At 45.3% G+C, this 24,246-nt stretch overlaps 1 protein-coding gene and 1 non-coding gene across 2 annotated transcripts in view; both read left to right on the top strand.

Moving 5' to 3' along the window:
* The window catches only part of FAM171A1 (family with sequence similarity 171 member A1), a 133,913-nt gene that overhangs the window by 3,525 nt on the left and 106,142 nt on the right, over positions 1 to 24,246 (top strand). The window lies entirely within an intron of this gene.
* LOC122225663 lies at positions 23,147 to 23,253 on the top strand. Its single transcript, XR_006205279.1, has one exon. It is a non-coding gene; the product is annotated as a U6 spliceosomal RNA (small nuclear RNA).

The raw sequence follows: 24,246 nt of genomic DNA, 5'->3' as shown, positions 1-24,246 counted from the left end.
TTGGAGCGCAGTAAGCTGTGCAGATGTACTCCATAGAGATATTTTTGAAGCCCAGCACTGTTTTTACGTGCCAAAAGAAAGGTCAGAGCTAGGTTAAGGACTTCATGCTCAGACTTATATTGTATGATCTTTATTTTGCTGCTCATTATCTAATAGTGATGTATTTTGCAATGATGTGCTAACTTTATGTTCATCTCAGAAAAGCTACAATCTGTCATAACATTGGAGGTGAATGGTTGGCTGTCTTTCTTCTCTCCGAGAGGCCTGTTCTTTGCCAAATTCAAATTTCGGTTATTAGAACACCGTGATCAGTTGAAAACCCACGGAGCGATGGAAAATATCAGGAGGATCGTCCAACAGGCATGACTTATGCTGATGGTATAATGAGAACATAACATCTAAATAAAACTCCTGGGCTCGCGTCCTGGGAAAGTGTAGAGCTTGGATTTGCAGAGGCCACTGGACTTTGTTGCACACCAGGTGTGGGAACTCTGTTGGAAAAACAACAGCAGCATCTAGGTAATTTCTGGCAGAGGCTTTGAGATGACTTTATGGGTTTATATTTGTGTCCTATTTGTACTTTTCCTGTAACGCTTTGTAACATACAGCTTTCATGCTTAACATTCCGACCAGAAAAGGGAGGAAATTAGGTAGATTTCTCAAGTAGTAGGTTGCAAATGAAAGTACTTTCTAAGCTTCAGTCAGTTCTTTGTTCTAAAGACATTTCTAATATCTCTGTAAGTCAGACCGTACATTTGTATTCTTGTTGGGGAATACTAATTTAGTTATTTTAGTAAATACTCCACACGAAAAAGGCACACGCAAATTAAGTCAGACCACAGACGTGTATATTACTGAAGGAAACATTGTATAAAAACTTTTCAGAAATCTAGATGGAAAAATTTGTCCTGTGATGGCACCCACCTCCCGTACTTTGTGTGAAACATGCCTAATGGAAATCATCACATATTTCTTTTTTTTTTTTAATTTTTTTTTCAACGTTTTTTATTTATTTTTGGGACAGAGAGAGACAGAGCATGAACGGGGGAGGGGCAGAGAGAGAGGGAGACACAGAATCGGAAACAGGCTCCAGGCTCCGAGCCATCAGCCCAGAGCCTGACGCGGGGCTCGAACTCACAGACCGCGAGATCGTGACCTGGCTGAAGTCGGACGCTTAACCGACTGCGCCACCCAGGCACCCCCATCACATATTTCAATAATACTATTATAGTTTGATCAAGTTACAAAGAAGTAATTGGAAACAAGTCATTTTCATTTGATTTTACTGAATATAACTTAAGGATTTTTAAAGACCTCAGTACTGGCTAAATGCTCAGTTCCACCAAATGTGGAACTGAATGTATTTTAAGTGTATTTTTTTAAGTTTAGTTTTCTTAGTAATCTCTACACCCAGTGTGGGCTTGAACCTGCAACTCCAAGATCAAGAGTCATATGCTCCTCCGACTGAGCCAGCCAGGTGCCCCTAAGTGTATTTTTTTAATTAAGCTTCAGCACTCTAAATAGATCAGTTAATTGTATGAAATAATAGTGTTTTTTTCTTCTTTTTAAAACAATTTTTTGAGTTTATTTATTTTGAGAGACAGTGACAGAGAGGAGGGCAGGGACAGAGAGAGAGAGAGAGAGAGAGAGAGAGAGAGAGAGAGAGAATTCCAAGCAGGCTCTGCACTGTTAGCACAGAGCCCACTGTGGAGCTCAAACTCACAAACTGTGAGATCATGACCTGAGCCAAAACCAAGAGTCAGACGCTTAACCGACTGAGCCACCCAGGTGCCCCTGAAATAATTTTTTAAACAATTGTACAGTGTGACCCCAACGTGTGCCCTACATTAAGTAAACCATTGTTTTTGTAAAATGCAGCTGGTAAATAGGCAAAACGTGAGGCAATTAACCACTCTAGAAAGGCTTCATAATAAGCCCCCTAAACACAAAACAGTTCAGTCAGCATGTTTAAGGTGATTCCACCTTCCTCTGATCAAGCTCTTTGGAATGACTTCGCCATTTTCCAGTCCGTCTGCAAACATTTGCTCTTTTTTTTTTTTTCTTTCACTTACCCCTTACAGAATTTAATCCACATGGATTCCAGTAATTAAATCCTTTTATGTGGATGACTCCAATTTTTCTCCCTCTGGCTTTGACATGATGTCTTGGCTCTTTTTCTTTTTATCCGACAAGCTACTGGACGTCCCCCCTTCAGGACACTGAGTCTGCCTCCAACCTCCCCCAGCCCAGCACAGCCTAAGTTCTCTGTTAACTAGGCTTAAAATCTGGGCGTCTCCTTAGACTGTTTGTCTACCTTGTAGTCTATACAGTCAGTAGTCTTACGGGTGCTTTTATGTGGCACGTTTATAGAGATGTCTTTAGATCAAGATAGACGCAATTGTGTAGTACAGAAGGAACCTTGAGGTCAAGTTTATCCTCCTTGTTCTGGAGATGAGGAAACTCGGGCCGAGAAAACTAAGGTGATCTGTGGTCACAGTGCTTTCTCCCCACACACATCCTGTGGAAGGTAGATAGAATAATGGCCCCGAGAGATGTCGATGTCCGGATCCCTGGACCTTTGAATATATAACCGCTGAAAGAGGGAGTTTGCAGAGCTAATTAAGGCAAGGGTCTTCAGGTGAGAAGATTAACCTGGATTATCCAGATAGGCCAATGTAATCCAAGGATTCTTAACCGGAGCGAGGTGGGGAGATCAGAGGGAGAGGAGATGTGAGCAGGGGAACAGAGAGACAGTGGAGATGCTTCACTGCTGGCTGTGAGGATGAAGGAAGGGCCGTGTGCCAAGGAATGCAGGCAGCCTTTGGAAGCTGGAAAAGACAAGGAAATGGATTCTCTCCCAGAGCCTCCAGAAGGAATGCTGTCTCACTGACATCTTCACCGTAGCCCAGTTGATACTGACTTGGGGCTTCTGTCCTGCAGAACTGTAAGCAGTAAAATTATGTTGTTTTGAGCCCCTGAGTGATGGTAATTTGTTAATGGCAGCAATAGGAAACTGATACAGATACTGACCCCCAAGAACTGTGAAGAGAGCCTGGCTCCCATACAGCCCACCGTGGCAATGGGCCATTTGGGGGGACCGCAGCTACTGAAGGTAACATTTGGAGAAGCGCGTGGAGTTTTTGCATCTTCTTAACAAAATTCTGCCAAACTGGAGCCATGGTGAGGATCCTTGGGGAGTACCTCACGGACCTCCCCCGCCCCACTATCACCAAACAACTTTTTTTCCCAGATGCACTCCGTGGGCTGTGACTTTTATTTGTAAGCAAAGTGCATGAAATCCTCTGCGTTCCTTCTAGAGTGGGTTTTATTCATATTTGCAGGGAGAATACAGAACCGCCCCCCCCAAGCCCCCTGCCAAAAGCTAGTTTTAGAAGTCTTGCTTGCTTCTAAACTTGGCTCTAATTTTTGTTGAAACCTATCTCTTGGTTACTAAATGGGGTAAAAGGCCGCTGTGATCGAAGGGCGCCACCAGTGCCTTTGTATAATGAAAGGATAGGGGACCACTCCCCCTGGAATGGCCTCCCACGTGTTGTGTGTTGTCTCGGGCTGGGCGCCCACCTCTGATACCTGTGCCTCTCGTCGGCGAATGGGCCCCAGTGCGGACAGAGAGCGGTGCGGTGTGGAACACCTGGGCACTGCACCTGTTGGGCAGCACAGGAGGAGCAAAACTGCTTGCTCTGCAGTTTCTAACTCACCGGGAGCAACGTTCAGTCCAGTGTAGCCTAGAGAGGGGAGCTATATGACAGCTGGACAGGTCCCAGGGGAGCAGCTGATGGGGCCTCTGGTACAGAGGCGGGGATTCAAACCTCAGGGGCTGGGAGGAGGAGGCTGAAGGGTCCCGGTTGGAGGCTTCTCCCAGGGAACTGAGCTCAAGAACAGAGAGGAGCTTGGCTCTTGTCGAGTTCAGGGCCTTGGTCTAAAGGTGAATAAGGAACGGACAAAGGGAGAGAACCACTCAGTCATTTTAAGACCTCGCCTCACGTGAAGGCGTCACACTTCCCTTCCCGTTGTGTCTCATAAACGCTCCCTCACTCGCTCCTCACTTTCACGATCGTGTATCCTCACCCTCATAAGGCACCTGTTGAAAGCATCCTGTCTTCTCTCTCTCTCTCCGTGTTGTGGTCTCTTCTTTCAACCCAGGCTCTCTCCACGTGTCCCTCTTCAAACACCATCGTATTCATGTTTCTCTCCTGCAGAAAAACATTTAATCCTTTCCTGTTGCCCAGCATGTAAAGTCTAAATTACTAAGTCTGGCCTTGACGACTTTCCTGCCTTTCCTCATGCACCTGCTCCAACCTTTGCGCCCCCTGCTTCACCAGCTTAAATCCCCTTCTCCAGCTGGAACATTCTGCTCATCACCCCTGGATGACCACTGTGCGTCCTCACTTCCCTTCACCTCCTGCTCCACTCTTTATGCTCTTACAACCCTCCATACAGAGCATGCGCCCTGTGAAGACTTATGTAAGTATGCAAAATACCTACTAGACAGAAGAGGGTTGGGGAGGACAGCATATTTTTGGGTAAGCTTGATTATTTAGAAATCCTCGGCCTCTGATATTTTACAGTCCAGCTGGAAGACAAATGGAAAAATAAATTAAGAAGGGCATCACCAAGGGACTTTTTTTGTGTGTGTAATTAGGAAAGAGTCTCTTGAGTAAAGGTGAAAGCTAGTAACAGTTGTCTGACTAAACGTCCAGCTATAAGTTGTGATGTATATTTCTAGATGTTTCAAGGATTTATCCACAATGGGACACAGGAGGTTTTATTTTAGAGAGTATAAGCATGTGGACATCTCTCAGTGCTCTTAATGGTTATAAATTAGGTTAAGAGGTGTCCTGCTGGGAATCAAATATTTACGCAGTGACAGCATTGATTGGAAATGTTGGTACTCTTGTCGGATGAAGCTCTGAAATAATAGTTACAGGACAATTAGGTTAAAACTCATATTTACTTAAGTGGAGAGAGATAAGGTGGTCAAATATAGATCTGATATGTTCATCCACTATTTCGAATCCTTAATTTTATGTAACATTTAAACACATACTCAGATATGAAAACTGATAAGATCTTTTGGATTTGGGGGGAGTAGCAGGCAGAACAGGAAAACCTGGCTTTTAGAAGAAGACACCTTTGAAGTAAGCATTGAGTTTATAAAAGGTGGGTTTTTCCTTTTGTTTTGTTTTGTTTTGTTTTGTCTTAAGCTATACTGCACAGGGACAGAGAAATATGAGCTTGAGGAGGAAAGTTAATTATTTCCAAATCAGACGAGCATTTCATTTGCTTAGACTGACTTTTTTGAGCACAGGACTTGAATGGAAGACTTCCTGAATTTGTACTGAAGGAAAGGTTTCTAATGTAATTTTTAAAACATTTTTTAATGTTTATTTTTGAGAGAGAGAGAGAGGCAGAGAGTGAGCAGGGGAGGGGCAGAGAGAGAGGGAGACACAGAATCGGAAGCAGGCTCCAGGCTCTGAGCCATCAGCACAGAGCCCAATGCGGGGCTCGAACTCACGGACCGCGAGATCGTGACCTGAGCCGAAGTCGGACACTCAACCGACAGAGCCACCTGGGCGCCCCTCTAATGTGATTTTTAGTGTAATTTTGACAGAGCCGAACTCAGTCCCTAAGGTGAGCCACGTTATCCAAGCCGTCACCGGGAGCTCTGCCTCAGTGGATGAGGTGCCCGCTCCCCCTCTTCGCCCCTGTAGTGCCCGAGTGGGCTTGTGCTCTGCGTCCTTTGCACCACAGTCCACTGTGGAGGCTCCGGGGAGGAATTTGCTTGCACACGAATTCAGGTGGTAGTCAGAATGCAGCCCCTTGCGGGTGGATACCAGGCCGAGGCTCCTCTTTCCTTGCCCCTTGAGGCTGCCTGCAGTCCTTGTCCCCTTGCCCCTTCCGTTGCTCAACCGCAGCGACAGCACCTGGGCAGCTTTTCACACCTCAGATCTCTCTCTGATTTCTCCTGCTGCTGCATCTCTCGGACCACAGCCAGATTGACCTCTCTGCCTTTGAAAGGGGCCCATGCGATTAGTTGAGCCCACCGGATAATCCGGGAAAGTCCATAACCTTAATCACCCCTGTAGTCTGTTTTGCCACTTGACCTAACATATCCGCAGGTTCCAAGGGTGAGGGTAGAGATGCCTTTTGGGGGCTCCTGCCTGCTGTAGCCAGAATGTAGACGAGGGGTCACTGGGCAGAGAGGATGGGGAGGCAGATTTCCCTGCCGCCGAGGTCAGTGAGCACGGGAGGGAGGACAGTGGAGCGCCTTCCCTTGGCGAGTCCCGAGGAGGGCTCTGGACGAGTGTCCCCTCTGTCCTTTCCTGCGCCAGGACCTTACAACTCTGACATGGACTCGTACACAAGGAAATCCTAAGACAGCTTGTGGGATCCCAAATGCCATGTTTAAAGTTGTCCTGAGTTTTCCTATTTTGTCTCTGAGAACTTGAAAGTGAAGTTTGTTTCCATAACTGTGATTTACTGAGTTCACTGAATGGTAAATATTTATGGGATCTCTATTATATTTAATGTTAAATCTGTGAAATAGTGGCAGACACTCTCTGCTTCCTTCACAGAAACGTGAAGAATAATAATGGCAATTAGCTAACGTGCACTGGGTGCTTACCACCTGCCAGACATGATGCTAAGTACCTGGATAGATTATCTTCTTTAATCTTCATATCGTTCCCGTGAGACGTAAATATACAGTAAGTGACAGAGGCCACTGTGTGACCGTAGGCAGCCTGCCCCCTGCCCTCAGACTGTGCTATCATAAGATTTGGAGGATTAAATTATAATTTCTCATAATTTTGATCCTGTGGCATTTTACCAGCATAAATAAGGGACTCTTAATAGGCCTGGTCGTTTTTATGCTGAAAAGACAAATCACCGCCCTTGTGTGGTCCCTGTTAGCCTTTGAACCATGGAAAGCAACCTCGAACGGTCATTTTCTGAGCGGCTCCTAAGAGCCGAGCTCTGTGCTTTGTGTTGTGTGGGGTCCAGATGTGTAGAAGCGATAGGAAGCTCCCACGAGTACCTCTCCTGAGCTCTTGAGGGAGGTCCAGTCGAGCAGGGTGGGACTTGGGGTAACACCCAGCTGGGCTTGGGGGAATCTCCTGGCTTGTGTTCAGAGCCCATTAGTTTTTGGCAAGACTATTTATATAACAAGAGAAACTTGTTAGGACCCAACAATTGGAGAGTTGGAGGTAGGGAAGGATGTGGTTGTTTGTAAAATAGTCCCGCAGGTTTGTTTGGATCCGTAAAGTGTGATGGGATGCCCTTGCTCTCCTTATGGCACCAAGTGAGGGCTTTACTCACTCTGAAGTAAGTGTGAAATACCGGTGTTTATTTGGTATTTGAATTTACTTGCAGAATTTTAATCCTTTTCACTCTTTGAAAAGACTTTATTCATTCCTCTTGGCTTATACAATGATCCTGAAAGTAAAGTTTTAAATGATGCTAATTATGGCACTGTAATAGATTTTTTTTCCAACTTATTTCATGAGCGTGTTTGGCCATACAAAAAAATGGAAAGAATTTTACAGTGAAGACCCATACTCACCACTTAGATTCTACAGTTACCATTTTACTATTCTTGCTTTATTCCCTATCAGTTCATCTTCCTATCCATTAATCTGTCTTATTTTTTGATGCATTTTCTTTCTTTTAAAAAAAATTTTTTTTAATGTTTCTTTATTTTTGAGAGAGACACAGAGTTTGAGCGGGAAGGGGCAGAGAGAGAGGGAAACACAGAATCCAAAGCAGGCTCCAGGCTCCAAGCTATCTGCGTAGAGCCCAGTGCTGGGCTTGAACTCAGGAATGGTGAGCTCATGACCTGAGCCGAAGTCAGACATTTAACCAATGGAGCCACCCGGGAGCCCCTTTACTGATGTATTTTAAAGTACGTGTCAAATATATGCACTTTCCTCCAAGTACAACGGCAGGCATATCATTAATTAGGATTCAGTATTCCATTTTTTCCCAGAGGAAAATTTACATACAAGGAAATACACCTGTCTTAAGTGATGACATGTGTATATCTGTGCGAACCCAAGTCCCATCTTGATACAGAATATTACCATCATTCCAGAAAGTTCCCCCAGTACCCCCTCCAGTAAATCCCTGCCTCTGCTGCTTGGGGGCAAGCACCGTTCAGATTTTTTCCACCACAGGTTACTTTTTTGCCTGTTGTAGAACTTTCACATGAATGGAATCATACATTCCATACTCTGGCTTCATTATTTGCCATGAATAGTATTCCACTGGGTGAATATCTTATAGTTTATCCATTCTCCTCTGGATAGACACACAAGTCCTTTCTGGTTTTTGGTTGTTATATCGTTGCTGTGAACATTTTTATACATTTGTTCGTTCTTTGGGCATGTTTTCATTGTTCTTGGGAAGAAACCAACATTTCTGGGTTATAGGTAGGTGAATGTTTAGTTTCTCAAGAAACTGCGAGATGTTTTTCCATCATATTTTTCTATACTCCCACCAAAAATGTGTGAGAATTACTGTTGCACCACATTCTCACCATCATTTGGTGGTGTTGGTTTCTTTAGTTTTAGCCATTTTGGTGGGCTAAAATATACATTAGGTGGCTAGATCGATACATTAACAATGCAGTGCATACATTTCATTTTCCAGCTACAGTTTTCCAGGCTTTAGTTTTTGAGGAGTGTTAGAGCACTTTGAGAAATCAGCATTGTTTCGCCATTATGTTTATTTTTATTCTCAACAATGTTTTATTTATGCAGGCTTTAATTTTTCTTTGATAATTAAAGTCTATCGCATGACCACACTACCTCCTCACTGAATATCCCATCTGATCATGTAGAACCACGTTATCGCATACCAAGTAAGCCGTGGTACATGCCTGTGCATCTGTGTACGTGAGGATGTGTATGTGTGTGTGTGTGTGTCAGGATAGAGAAGGAATGAGAGAGAAAAAGAAAAGTAACCCTTCCAGAGTCTAACATTTACATACTGCTCAGGTTAGATAGGTTAATATAGGACTAGAGATTATACCGGACTGTTTCGATACTTATTCTCTTTAAAGGAAAGCAAATGTATATGCCATTTACGTGTAAGAATCCATACACCCAAAGAAGTGCCAGGATCTCTTCATGACCAGGCAGCTTCTAGGAAGTTTCTTGGGATACTTTGTTAATAACCCTTTTGAGTCAGTAGTGTATTGAGTCAGTTCCTCAAAATTAGAATACTTTGAATATTCTAATAGCCTCTTTTAATCAGTTAAGATAGTACAGTTCCAAATGTATTCATTCACAAAAGCCAGAAAAACTTTGAATCAGAGTTGAACATACCAAGAGAGCATGGGAGAAAATGAAATTCCTTGAGATTGAAGAAGCTCCCCTAATGACTGGGTATATCCTTTGGAAATTTAGACAAGATATCATCGTTTCCTTCTATCCTTTGCTTATGCCATTAACCTATACAAATATACATTTGACACTTCAAGGGAATGTGCATGTCTACCTGCAGATTTTGTGGGGCTGGGCTATTCCAGAGATCCACGTCTGGGATTAGGGAAAAAGTGGGTGTTTGAGTCAGGTCCTCTATTTTTCATTTCTGCTTCTTCCCTCATGTGGCCTCTTCTAACTTTTAGTCTGTTTCTGAGCCGCCTGCCTTTTAGAAACTATATCCGTGCAAAGAACAGTGAGACCTGTGTCCGGTTTCCCCGCTGTATATACTGTTGCCTTGTTAGTAAAGCTTCTCTCCTCAAGCCCTTTGTCTGGTTTCTGTGAACTTCTGCACAGACAGATAGAATTAGTGGCATAAATAGCCCCTCTGTTTAAATTAAAATAGAGATTTCATAAAAAGAGAAGTTTTTTCCAAACTTAGAACGTTTTCTTGTTTCTGTACTCATGAGATACATTTGTTTCCTCTGATTCCTGAGTATGGAATCTCAGAGCCCTGCGTTTATACATTTGTTTCCTCTGATTCCTGAGTATGGAATCTCAGAGCCCAGCGTTTATTCAGTGTTTACTGTGATAGAAAGTTGTTCTCTGGGAGCTGCTGGCCCCTTCTATTATGTTTTTGATATTAAGGAAGTCTGTGGTTATTCCAAGTTAGGAAAGCACAATAGGATTAGATAAATGCAAGTCCATTATTGCAAATATCGCAGTACGAAAAGGCGGTATCTGCTCAAGGATGACCTAAAAGAAGTTGCTTGCGTTTGATGTCACTCAATTAAAATATTCCCATCTAATGGGAGGTTGGAGGTAAGTGGCTTTTAGATGTCTCTTTCAGAACAAGGTTTTTCAATTTTTGCTTGGGTGATTGATCTCTTTCTTTGTTACCATCTGCTGTCCATGTTTTTGAATGTGCGATAAAGCATATGGGAAAGGAATAGAAAAGTTAATGCATTCAACTGGTGAGGGTGGAGGACAGTGTCTGCAGTCTGGTCAAGTTTACAGCCCATCTGCGAGCACAGGGAGCCCTTTTAAAACGTAGCTTTGCTCTCCAGGCTGTCTGTGCAGAGCCCCCTCGGTCCACCGCTTGTCCAAATGTCACCAGTACGGCTGTGGCGAAATTAGGTCTCTCCTTCCAAAACTATATCACTTGGTGCATGGGGCATATACTCAGTGCACAGTTTTGTGGGTACGTTTTTTCCTTTACTGTAAACTTAAAGACTGCCTAGTGAAATTAACCTTAGAAAGTGATCCTTTGATTCAGCTCGCTCACCCCTTGGCAGCACAAACCGTTAAAATGACTTTTAACGCCACTTGTGTTTTGATTCTTGTGCCGCAACGTAGATTTTGAGTTAGAGGTAAAATTGATAGAAGTCTCCCATTGTGTTCTTTCCCCACTACTGTTTGGAACAGCTTTGTTTTGTTTTTTTCACCATCTTGAACCTCATTTGCCTTTTCAAATTTAAAAATAAAATCATTGCCTTATAAAGATTTCAGTGTCTTAATGGAAACCTATTAGATGTTGCATTAAATATTAAACTGAGACATTCTAAATCAGTACACGTAAAAGTAATACATAAATGCTAAGTAAACAAGAGAAAGGAGTTAATGGCTTTCAGACTAGGATATTTTTTTATGTGCACTGATTAGATAACATGTTAATTAAGGTGGAACTATTCCCTGCTTATGTCTTCCCATTTGTTTGTTTCGTTTTTAATGTTTATTTGTTTTTGAGACAAAGAGCATGAGCAGGGGAGGGGCAGAGAGAGAGGGAGACACAGAATCCGAAGCAGGCTCCAGGCTCTGAACTGTCAGCACAGAGCCTGACGGGGGCTCGAACCCATGAACTGTGAGATCATGACCTGAGCCGAAGTCAGATGCTTAACCAACTGAGCCACCTAGGCGCCCCCATATCTACCCATTTCTAAATTCAGAATCCTTAAGGAGACGTTTACATGAGAGAAAGGCCTGGCAAGTTAGATACTTCTTAAACTTCTTTTCCTCTTAGCTGCTTCATGGCAGATGAACCACTCTTTATCCATCCTCCCATCCACCCATCCATGTACCCAGCAAAGAGTCTCTGCTGTCCTTACCTCTCACCACCGGAAGGTTGATAATACTAATTTCTTAAATTGCAGATTTTCAAGTGCTTTCAGGTCCGTTATCTTTTTACTCCTCATAATCCTGAGAGGTATCAGGAAAGAGATTATTCCTTTCTGTGTATGTGGGTGGGGGAGCGTGGCTTGAAGTCACAGCATGGAGATGATAATCCCACATACATGCTCCTCCTCTGTTCTGTTAGAGTGTCTCTCTCGGCTGCTTTAGACGCTCACACTCACTGTTTCAGTCATGATTTCTGCTCAGGGATTCTCCAGTCTGAGCCACCCAGTTTCTGGGCAGCCGTCATGCTCCCTACCAAGTAGAGCTCACATATTTAATAATGAAAGTGGGCATTATCAGTCGCTTCTTATGGTTCCATGCTCTGGGGATCCAAAGATAATTAAGCCCCCACTTTTCAGGAACTCGAGCTCCTATGGGAGAAGCACAGATAAACAAACCACTGTAGGGAGGAGCAAAGCATAGAGGGATGCGGAGGAGGAAATAACTAACTGGGCAGTCAGGGAGGCTTCCCAGGAAAGTGGCTTGTGAGGTGGGGTTTGAAGGCTAGGAACCACACAGAGAAGGGGAGGAAGGCACTCCCAGGGCCACGCCACCATCCATATGAATTGTAGCTTTTTTGTAGTTTATAAAGCATTTGAAAAAGACTTTTTTTTTTTTTTTTTTTTTTTTTGGCAAAATGACAGTGGAGTTGCTGAGCTGCTGGTAAACTCCTGTCTCCTGCTTCCTGCAGGGGCATAATGAGTAGTGGGTATTCTTCTAGGTCTGTGAGCCAGGCGCCTTGTCTCATCTATCTTCCTCACCCGAATTTTTACACATCCCCTTTTCTCATTGATTCTGCATGGTTGGTCAGTCTTCAGCCAGATATCCCAACATCAAAGGGACTGGTTTTCTCAGTATCACTCGTCTCAACTCTAGCCCCTGCTAATCTCATGGAATTTATTGAGGACACAGTTAGTCGCCTTTGTTACTGAGCTCCTTTACTGTCTTTTTTTAAGTTTGTTTATTTTTGAGAGAGAGAGAGAGAGCACGAGCAGGGGAGGGGCAGAGAAAGAGGGAGAGGGAGGGTCCCAAGCAGGCTCCGTGCTGTCAGCATGGAGCCCGACGTGGGGCTCAAACCCACAAACCATGAGATCATGACCTGAGCCAAAGTCAGATGGGTGAGCCGAGTCACCCAAGTGCTCCTACTTTCTTTTTTCTTTCTTTAAGTTTATTCATTTATTTTTCAGAGGGGGATGGGTGCAGAGAGAGAGAATTCCAAGCAGGCTCTGTGCTGTCACCGTGGATCTTGATCTCATGAACTGTGAGATCATAAGTTGAGCTGAAATCAAAAGTTGGACACTTAACTGACTAAGCCACCCAGGTGCCCCTACTTTCTTTTCTTCACTCTTGTTCTGCTCTTGCAGTGGAGTTAAGGGAAAGTGCCCCACCACAGCAGCCAAAAGGGTATGGAAAGTTCGAACTCTTTAATGGCAACTTTGGCAGCGGAAGAGACTTTGAAAATTGTTGAACATCACCGCTTACACCCAGATCTTAGTTAGTTTACATGGGGTTATTGAACATTGCACTGCGTCTCTTTTCAGGTACTAAAAATGTTTGAGATAAGGAAGCTGATGCTGATTCTTGTTGGGATGGGGTGCGAGGGACCTAGTGCCCAGAGAAGGTTCCTCCAGTGGTCCTCATGGAAGCCATGGTAGAGGCGTCTCCATGTGGGGAGTGGCTTCTTGAATGGCTTCAGGAATGGCTGGAAGGTTCATTGGATTCTCTTTGCTTTTGCAGGAATTGAAAGGGAAGGGGCAGAGTGTGGTAGGGAGAACGTACAGTTTAAGTGCTATTCGCTCTCTCATTCATGGATATTTATTAATCCTGTCCTGTTACTTGTCAGACAGTATAAAATAGACTCACGATCCCCGCTGCTCCAGTTTACGATTTCGTGGATGCAGTTAACTCTTCATTGAGTGGGACTGCTGTTTCAGATGGAAACGCATACCTAGGCCTGTTGTAGCACACTGTCTTTAGTGTGAGCTGTGTGCATATGGCCTTGTTCTGTGCTGTGTACCGCACTGGCCCCAGCTCCTTCTGTTTCTAATTACATGTCATTTTTCTAGGTAGTGCTCTAAGTGACTTCCTAGCTTGCTCTGAAACCCAACAGGTTTGCTAATAAGCCCATTGCAATTGTCACACGCACACACACACACACACACACACACAAAGAGAGGGAAAGAGGAAAGAGAAAACAAAAAAATTATATAATCCTATCTAAAATTGAACTTGGGAAATATTTTCCATTTCCTCCTAGCCTATTACTGTACATAATTTAAAATTGACACTGTTTTAGGGGCTAGCATGAAGCCAAATTACTTTGAAGAATTAAGGCTAATGGATAAAGAAAAGGCAGACAGGGGCGCCTGGGTGGCTCAGTCGGTTAAGCAGCCGACTTCGGCTCAGGTCACGATCTCACCGTCCATGAGTTCGAGCCCCGCGTCGGGCTCTGTGCTGACAGCTCAGAGCCTGGAACCTGCTTCCGATTCTGTGTCTCCCTCTCTCTGACCCTCCCCCATTCATGCTCTGTCTCTCTGTGTCTCAAAAATAAGTAAACGTTAAAAAAAAATTTTTTTTTAAATAAAAAAAAGAAAAAGCAGACAGCTTTATGGCTCAGAGCAAAGGTGAAATAAAACTGAAAGAAGTTATAAAGTGAAACGCCAATATAATCAAAGTAGCACTTGATAACTTTCTGAGGCTACTTGCCCGGGCTCCGTGGAACCTTTGGGATGGGGAGCCAAAACAGAAAGCCAGTTCTCACCACTGCTTCCCAAATTTGAAAGCAGATACGAATCACTTGCTGGTCTTGTCAGATTCCGGGTCAGTGGGTCTAGTGTGGCCCCTAAGATGCTGTAACTCTTAACGTGCTGCTGGTCGCTGGACCACACTTGAATTGGTGAGGTTGTTCACTGCCCATCCTGTCCTAATATTTAGGGACAGGCAGAAGCAGACCCAGGAAGCCATCGATTGAATCTGGCTACTTTTTCCTCAGATTTTTAGCCTTGCGGTTTAAGAAAGCTACCTAGAAAATGTATTCTCACCTTTTTCAAAGCCTACGTTCAAGAGAGGTAGCTGGTTTAATATGTTCAGGTGTTGGGGCGGAACCCACATCACTTGTGACTTAGAAGGAATTGCGGGCCTTTTTTTAGGTAAGAATTCCCACTCGGTTACTTCATTCATACAATTAAAATATTCATTCATCATGTACTAACTGTGTAATGAAAACCCTGCGTAGCTCTGAGTGACTTTTGGTTTGATTATCTTTAATTTGCCTGCGGCCCGTCTCCAGCCATGCTGCATATAGTTTTAAGCCAGGAAAAAATATTTCAGGGCAATAGAAACACTGATACCATTCTGGTTCTTGTTTATACTTGACACTGAACTATCTTTTTATACCTTCTTTTTAATAATTTTTAAAATTTATTTACTTACTCTGAGCTAGAGAGCACAAGTGAGGAAGGGGCAGACAGAGAGAGGGAGACTGGATCCCAAGCAGGCTCTGCCCTGTCAGCACAGAGCCTGATGCAAGGCTCAAACCCACGAACCATGAGAGATCATGACCCGAGCCGAAACCAAAAGTTGGATGCTTAGCCAACTGAGCCACCCAGGCTTCTGTACCTGTACCTTCTTTTTAATTGGAGTACGGCTGTTATAAACAGTAAAGCTTGCACATTTTTATCAGTTTTATGTTAGTATATGATCTTTAGTTTTGTGTGGATTGCATCTGGAATAAGTCACTTATTGCCTGCTGTTTGGGCTTGTTTAAATAAAGAATAGCTGACCACTGTTACTCAGATACAGAGTCCCTTTTTTCCCCATAATTTTTTTTTTTAATGCTTATTTTTGAGAGAGGGAGAGACAGAATCCGAAGCAGGTTCCAGGCTCTGAGCTGTCAGCACAGAGCCCGACGTGGGGCTCGAACTCACAGACAGTGAGATCGTGACTTGAGCCGAAGTCGGATGCTCAACCGACTGAGCCACCCAGGCGCCCCTCACCCGTAGTTGTTTTTGTGTTTTTTTTTTAAGGGCTAACTAATGACTAGACTTCTGAGTCACTTTATTCGAAAGACATGGCTTTTGCACCACACTCAGATACCAGCAGCAGGCTGTGCCTGCCGCCCCAGCCGTGTTTTCTTCTCCGTCCCTGTGTGGAAGGTGGGTGAGGCCCTGCTGAGGCAACGAAATTCCTAAGTGGCCTTTTTGTAATTTATCTCCCTGGAGATTCTTGGCTGCCTGCAGAGTCCCAGAAGACCTTCAGGGGGCCGGTAAAATGATGATCTGTGGGAGCATTTGACATTCCACCTCACGAGGGTTGTATGTATTTCTGTTCTGTGCTTTTAAAAGTAGGAGGTAGAGTTGGGTGCCCCCGTCCTTTTCCTCTTGAAACATTCATCTCCTTGCCTCCAGAAGAAGTACCACGTGTCCAGATGAGAGCCTGGGTGCTCAGGAGTGAGCTCTAGGCTCCACTGGGCCGGGCTTGTCGGCCGCAAACCAGGTTCCTGGAGGGAGTTGGAGGGGGAGGAGGTTGAGAAAACCCCCGAGGCCTGGCCCATCGCATTCCAGCTTTGAGCCCGGAGCTGTGCAGTCAGCACGTCCCAGACTGTGGCTCTGTCTCTCATCTTCAGCAGATCTGGAGGCCTTTCCCCCCACGAGGACATACCTGTGAAACAGCCCCCCCCCACCGGACCCCAGAGCCCCCGCGTACGATTTCTTCCATTCCGCTGCCAGGAATGCTGCGGTCTGCGCTCAGTGTCCCCACTTGCTCACCCCCACATTCACCCTGTAACCCTCTGCTGCCCATCCCCCTCCCCCACCACTCCTCAGGGACCCCTTTTGCCACAGCCAGCGCTCATTCCCCGGCCCGCTCTCCTCTGACACCGGTACTTCTGTCTCCATGACATGCGGCCCAGCTTCCATGGCAGAGGCGTCTCCTGGCTGGTCTCCTGCCTGGGCTGCCCTTCCTCAGTCCCCATCGGGTCTCCCCTTTCCTCCTCTTCCTCTTGAGAGAAAGCTGTGACCTCGGGCTCCAGCCCTGAACCCCTCAGAGCATCTGCTCCACACTGGGGCCCATTTCCAGCTGTCAGCTGATGGACCCCCAGATCTCCCCCGACCGCCCCCAGGGCAGTCCTCCCGCTTCCCCCTGAGCACCACCTGGGCTTTACTGGCCAGGGGTCTTCATTCGTGGTTGTCCAACATGCTCGCTGTGCTGCACCTTCGGACCCACCCCCCCCACCCCCCCTTGCCCGAGGGCTTTGTACTGACTCATCTTTGCTCTTCCTAAAGCCTCAGGCATCCTCCCCTTCGGGAGCCATCTCTGGCTCCCCCTTTCCCTTCCCAAGTCTGTGTGCATACCTTTGCTGTTCATTCAACAAATATTTATTGAATGGCTCCGTATTCCTGGCACTGTTCCAGGTGCTGAGGGCACAGCAGAAAACCCTCCCCGCCCGGTACTGAGCAGTTGTGTGGTACACATGGGCAGTCCGTCCGTCTCTCCTTGAGGCCGGAACTGCCTCCCATCTGGTCCTCAGTGTCTTTGCTGAAAGAGCAAATCCGGTAAGGCCAGTTTTCTCCTCTTTCCACTGTGCCTTTCCTCCACCTCTCTCAGGAGCGAAAACAGGAAAAGAGAACTTCATAATCACAAGATGAGCCAGATAAAATTGCATCACTGTTTCTGGTTTCTGCATCCAGTTTGTTGAATTTTCGTGTGTGAGCGTGGTACAGAGTGTGAGTTGAATGCTTCCTTTGTTTGATAAATTTGCTCAGCTGTGGCCCACAACGAAAGTTTCTCTTCTGCTGTGTCCTTTGTTCGGAGCTGAAGAACCCCGTTCTTTGAAAAGTCACTGAGATGGATACTCTGCTTATATCTTATTCTAGACAGCCCCTATGCCTGGGACTACCAAAGCATTTGTTGGGAAACAAAACGCAGCGTTTTCAGATGTTTTTATCTTGTAATACCACCATCCCTTTTTCCCAAAACAAACTCACACAAATTGACTTTGGGACCATTAGCACTGGAGCTGCAGATAAACTAAGGACACCCGGTTGAGTGGCATTTCAGACACACAGTGAATAAATTTTTAGTATAAGGGTGCCCAAATCGTGCATGGAACATAATTACACTAAAAATTATTTGTTGGTCATCTGAAACTCAAGCGTAACGGGACATCCTACATTTGAGGTCGCTAAATCTGGCAACCCTGACTGCCAGCAGAAGGCACTTGTTGGGATTAACCGTCTTTTAGCTCTCCTTTCAGTCATGGTGACTTTCCGAGGGACGTCGTCCTCATATTTGGTGAAGGCTCCTGCCTTTGCCGACTGCAATCGCAGCCCCACCTCTGAAGCACTTCTCAGCCCTCATTAAGCGGGAGGAACAGTGACAGGCACGTCTTTCAGCCTGGAGGTGTGGGACCAGCTGTGCCAGTGTTGTTTGGTTGGGAAGGTGAGGTCACAGATGTGAACCCAGTCTTCGGTCCTCGAGGCTGTTTGCCCTCTACAGACGTGGAAACAGTCCGATAGGCAAATATATTCAGTTTAGCTCAGCGATAATTTATTACGTATTGGTTTGAAAGGCAGAGAGGGAGAAACCATGTCCCCCTCCAGGATGCTCATGGTCTTGGGAGGAACAAGCATTTCCAGTGGGGCTCAACCCTGGGTGGACGTTATAATTACCCAGGAGCATCAGCAGGATTCACCCCAGAGACTCTAAGTTCGAAGTCTCGGGGGGCCTGAATATGGGTAGTTTTTCCAAAGCCCCCCCTCTGATTCTGTGTCAGCCAGAGCTGAGACGTGCTGACTTTCATCTTTGTGTCTTGTCTTGAAATATTCCCCGAGTGTCAGCGTGCAGATAAGGGACAGAACCTCTGCTTACGGAGTAAACACAAGGCAGATTTAATGCTGGGCCGTGACTCTAAGGTTGGGTTTCTAAGCTGTTCACGTAATGGCCCAAATGGTCAGAAAGTCATGTGTGTGCCAAATGCATTTTAAAAATTATATATAAATAGGACTGGAGAGGGTCAGACTTGGCATCCTGGAGTCCCTCAAATCGCGGTTAAAATTTTCTGGGAGCTGTAGTCATGTTTATTGCCATTTGTCATCACCCCTCAAGACTTTTAGCAACGGGATACGGTTGCGGAACTAATTAGGAGGCACCCTGACTGGCAAAGAGTCTAAATCGGCAGCCTGGCTCCGCCGTTCTGCGTGCGACAAGCTCGTAACAGCGCTGGCATTTAATTATACTCGACTTTCCATTCATCACTTTAACCGTCCCAGGTTAACACCACTACAGTTACATCGACACACTGCACAGAACGAAGGATTGATGATAAAAGTCTTGAGGGGTGACTCCTGGGGTAAAGTGGGCCGGTTTGGTCAGCAGACCGCCTGTGGCTTGCACCTCGCATCACTGTGTCTCCGAGTGTCCTTGCGGACCTCCTGCATCTGAATCCCGGGATGCTAGTTAAATATGCAAATCCTGGGCCCTGCCTCACAGATCAGGACCTCTGGGGGTGGGCCTGCAAATCCCGGACATAGTCCCTGTGGTCCCGATGCTGACATCACGGGGGTTAATCCGAGCAGTATTTTGAGCGTGGCAGACTCAGAAGTCAGACGGAGATAGAAGCCTTCCATGATGTTATTATTGTTGTTGTCGTTACTGTTACTGTTTATGTGGACCTCCCCCTGTTTGGGGGGGCAGCGGCGTCTGACTCTTTGTGCATAAGGGTCCCTTTGCCTCTGTGATGTGCCTGAGGATCTCATGAGCATGCTCAGAAGCACAGGTATGTCCCGGGTTGTCTCCAGCTCTGTGGAGTAGCTGACAAGGTGTGCAGAGCTTGTCTTTCTGCAAGCCGTGTTGCCATGGTATCACCTCCCCCCCCTTGATTCTTTCTTCCTGTTGCTTTGAAGGCAGATCGATTTTTTTTTTACTATGAGCAGAGCCTTCCCATTTAACTCACAAGTAATTACATGTATCTTATCATAGATCTTCACTAATGTACAGTGGAGCTAAAAATAGGATAGTGGGTGTTACCAGCAATTGGGAAAAAACTAAGGAATCTATTAAATAAAGTTTTCAAAATGTGCCTTGTGAAGCCTCTTTTTGCTAATGTGGGTTTTGTACTGATTTGGAGAATGGCTTCTAAGTGTAGCCTTCGGTCTGCTGAAAACAGAACGTGTTACGCTCATCAGTCACCTGGACCAGTGGTTCTCAAGTAGGACTTTCTGTGAGCCAAGCAGAGGTGTTTTAATACCCAAAATGGAACATTTGGGGCTTTTTCCAGGTTGCACTAGAAAATATTATAGTTGAAAATGTTTCTAGTCCGTGCTGTTTATCTCAGTGAGAGAACCTTTGATAAGATGAGTCCTCCCTTACCCCGAATTATAAACTTACTTCAGGTTTGATGTACCTACGACTCTGTGCAGATTCCACTCCCACACCTAGACGTTCTGCCACCTGCGCAGTTCGTCACCCACTGGCATAAGCAAATTTAAAAGCATTAGGCTCGGGGCACCTGGGTGGCTCAGTCGATTGAGCATCCCACTTCGGCTCAGGCCATGATCTCACGGTTCGTGAGTTCGAGCCCCATGTTGGGCTCTGTGCTGAAAGCATGGAGCCTGGAGCCTGTTTCAGATTCTGTGTCTCCCTCTCTCTCTGCCTCTCCCCTGCTCCCTCTCTCCCTCTCCCCCCGCCCCTCAAAAATAAACAAACATGAAAAAATTTATAAAAAAAAAAAAAAGAAAGAAAATACTGATAAATGATTACAAATTAGATCCACCCTCCCCCCTTCCCCATCTCAGACTCTTGCTTGTTTTTCTGGCCCCATATCAGCTGTCATCTCCTCATATGACTTCTCTGTAGGGTCCCTTAGCACTTCGTACAACCTCCATTACATCACCTGCTGTGTTTCATACATAATGTGCCCCTCGCTGCTCAGTTCCCACTATCTATATATACTCACTATCAAGACCTGCAGAATTGTTTCTCCTAAATTCACGGTCTTGAGAGAAAGCCCAGGTACCGTGTACCCCACCGTGTACACAAGTCTGTGCAAGAGGCTGTAGGGTGGGCTGTAGGTCCCAGCCATTCTCCTGATAGGATGCCGACTCAGGGTGTTTACGAGCATCGTGCCTGGAGTTTGCCAGTTGCTTGACTGTGGGAGCTGAGGACAAAGGCCAGGATGGGCACTGACCTGGGCAGCAGGGCTTCTGGCATATGGTGGGTTCAGCGTTTGCAGTTTGGTTGCTCAGACAGAGTCCAGAGTTCTGCAGCATGTAGGACTCTGTAATGTTACTGTGGCAGAAAGTTCACTGTTGTGGGCCATCAGTCTGGTGTGTGACGGGAGTCTGGTCGGCGTGAGGGAGGCCAGCAGCTCTGTGCGCACAGCGGCCCGTCCTCCCCAGCCTTTGCACATGCACAAATACAACAAAATCCCTTCCTGCCTCTTCCTTTTATTTTTTTTTAATGTTTATTTTTGAGAGAGAGAGAGAGAGAGTGTGTGAGTGGGGGAAGAACAGAGATAGAGGGAGACACAGAATCTGAAGCAGGCTTCAGGCTCTGAGCTGTCAGCACAGAGCCCGATGTGGGGCTTAAACTTATGAACTGTGAGATCCTGACATGAGCCAAAGTCTGAGGTTCAACTGACTGAGCCACCCAGACGCGCTCCTGCCTCTTCCTAAAAATTAACTCTTGAGTATCCAGGAGTCCATACTGCTAGGAACAAATGAATGAACGATTGAATGAGTGAGCGAGCGAGCAAGTGAGTGGAGGAGACACATCCCTTATACACAAGAACCGAAATAAGTGAGGTCACTCCTCTGCTGTCAAGGTCACAAAACCTCCAGCCCCTCACGTATGAGTTGTGGAAAGGAGAAAGTAATTCTACGATTACTTGTTTCATTAGGAGGAACTGAACAAACAGGCAGGTGACAAAGGTCAACATCAATAGCTGTGTTGATAGTACCCTTGATGTGACAAGAATGACACTTTCCTTCTGGGGTCTTCCTCCTTACACCCTTAATCCCAGTCTAACCGTGAGAAAACACTTCACAAACCCAAACTGGGGGCATTCTACAAAATACCCAGCAGTACCCTCAAAACTGTGCCCAGGTCATCAAGAACTAGGAATGTCTGAGACACTGTCACAGCCAAGAGGAGCCTAAGGAAATATGACAACTAGATGTGATGCAACTCCCTCGATGAGGGCCTGGATCAGGAAAGGGACATTAGGGGGCAACTAAAGAATCTGAATAAAGGAGGAGCTTCGGTTAATGACAATGTGTCAGCATTGGTTCATTAATTATAACAAATGTACCAGATTTTGCTACAAGATGCTGGGTAAAAGCTATATGGGAACTATCTCTACTGTCTTTGCAATTTTTCCGTAAATCTAAAACTGTTCTAAAATCACATGTCTTAAAAAAATAAAATAATCCCCAAGGAGGAAGGTAACCGTTGGTGCTGGAGATAGAAGTAAGGTGGTTTTAGAAGGTGATGCCTATTAGCTGAAAATACAAGTTTTATGGGAGAAAATATATGCCATATACCATAATCAAATTTAGGGACCCCTAATACTAGCAGAATATATTCGTCACAGATGTCCTCGATCTCTTTTACTTTGATTTCAGGGAAAATGTATATAAAATATTGGGTTACTATCGTGAATTTATTGTTTTATGGGTATCAACAAGCAACAGAAGCAAAAGCAGAACCATAATGAATGACTTTGCTAATTGCTATTTCCTTTATTAGCTGGCATCCATTTTTCAGTCTGACATCATATCAGAAGTATTGTTTATTTTTATACGTATTGGGAAAGAGCATGCAAAATAGTGACTGTTCTCCCCAGCAGTTCCAGGTCTGAATCGGAACAAGATGAAGTCTGGCTGGTGGTGGGAAGGGTACCTACCAGTTTTAGGATTACACAACTATTAGCATTTCCCCCTGTACAAAATCTATTTTTTGCACATGGGAGATCCAGGCATGAGCACTTAGTTCCTATAGCTCTTTATTTTTTTTTTAATGTTTTACTTATTCTTGGGAGAGAGAGAGAAACAGAGCATGAGCGAGGGGAGGGGCAGAGAGAGAGAGGGGGACACAGAATCCGAAGCAGACTTCAGGCTCTGAGCTATGCGGGGCTCGAACTCACGAGCCATGAGATCGTGACCTGAGCCGAAGTCAGACGCTCAACCGACTGAGCCAGCCAGGGGCCCCTCTATAGCTCTTAAGTTTTCACGATCAGGTCACACTCATCTGAATCAGACCTCAGAGTTAATTGCAAAATGAGTGTTTCCATGAAGACGTTTAATTGGACTTTTTATATAGTCTGCCTGCTAAAAAAAAAAAAAAAAAAAAAAAAGCATGTTGTCTTTTAAGTAGAAGTTTATTTAAAACAATGATAAGTGAGCCATAACAATCTTGAAAGAGGGTTTTTCTTCCCCTCTTTTCCAAAGGCCTTCAGTGTATTTACACTAAAGATACTCCGTGAATACCTTGTTCAGATCCCAGAGGATTCAGTGGTATGAACTATCGTTTAAGAACACTTTGTACTCGCTTCAGGAGCACATATACTAAAATTGGAACGATACAGAGAAGATTAGCATGGCCCCTGCACCAGGATGATACACAAATTTGTGAAGTGTTTCATATTTTGGGGCGCCTGGGTGGCTTGGCTGAGCATCTGATTTCAGCTCAGGCCATGATCTCACGGTTTGTGAGTTCGAGCCCCGAGTCGGGTTCTGTGCTGACAGCTCACAGCCTGGAGCCTGTTTTGAATTCTATGTCTCCCTCTCTCTCTCTCTGCCACTCTCCCACTCTCTCTCTCTCTGTCTCTCTCTCCTTCAAAAATAAACACTAAAAAAAAAAAAAAAAAAAAAAGAACATCAGACAAGTTTCAGGTTTAGTATGAGGCTACAGGTAAAATATCATTTGCTTACATTTTTTCCCTTAAGAATTCATCTTCCAAGAATTTCTGCTGTGGCTCCTTGACACACAGACCTGAATGTTTCTGTATAGAGATTTCATCAAGTAGTCTCCCTGAGGGAAATAGAGTTTATCAGGTCACTCCGGGTTCTAGTGAAAGGTGACAATGTATTAGTTTATTAATAAATCAGTGTTTATTGATAATTTGTTAATAGCCCACACTTCACTGTGTCAAGCATACTTCATGTAACTTTTCTCTCTAAACACTAATAAAAGTCTACACTGCCCCTCTTTTTGCTGGCAGAACCCTGGTTTTGTTCAGGTGTCAGAGTACGTGGGCTCATCCTCAGGGCTGGGGTCACCCTAGTGCAGGACCCCGTTCTGGGGTGTGAAAGCATGTCCCTGTCTGCTTTTGCTTCCTGATAAGTGGAAGGCACCGGGGGAGAGGGAACCCTGTGGCCCGTTTCCTTCTTTTCTACTTGGACACTGTTGTGACAGCCCGTGCTCCAGTGATGACACTTTTGACTAGGAAGTGACAAAAGCCAACCCGCTGAGGGTTGAACCTCTGGAAGAAACCCCAGTTTTGGACAACACTGCCGAGCAGCTAAGCCCGGCCGGCCCCTGCTGCCTCCAGACTTCCTGTTCTTTGGGAAATGTAAACCCCTGCTTGTTTAAGCCACCGCTAGCCTAGTGTTCCAGTGTTCGCAGCCAAAAGCCTCCTTAA

The sequence above is a fragment of the Panthera leo genome, chromosome B4, assembly GCF_018350215.1.
Source record: "Panthera leo isolate Ple1 chromosome B4, P.leo_Ple1_pat1.1, whole genome shotgun sequence".
Taxonomy (NCBI): domain Eukaryota; kingdom Metazoa; phylum Chordata; class Mammalia; order Carnivora; family Felidae; genus Panthera; species Panthera leo.
The sequence above is the reverse complement of the archived record's forward strand: the minus strand, read 5'-3'. Positions and strand labels throughout refer to the sequence as shown.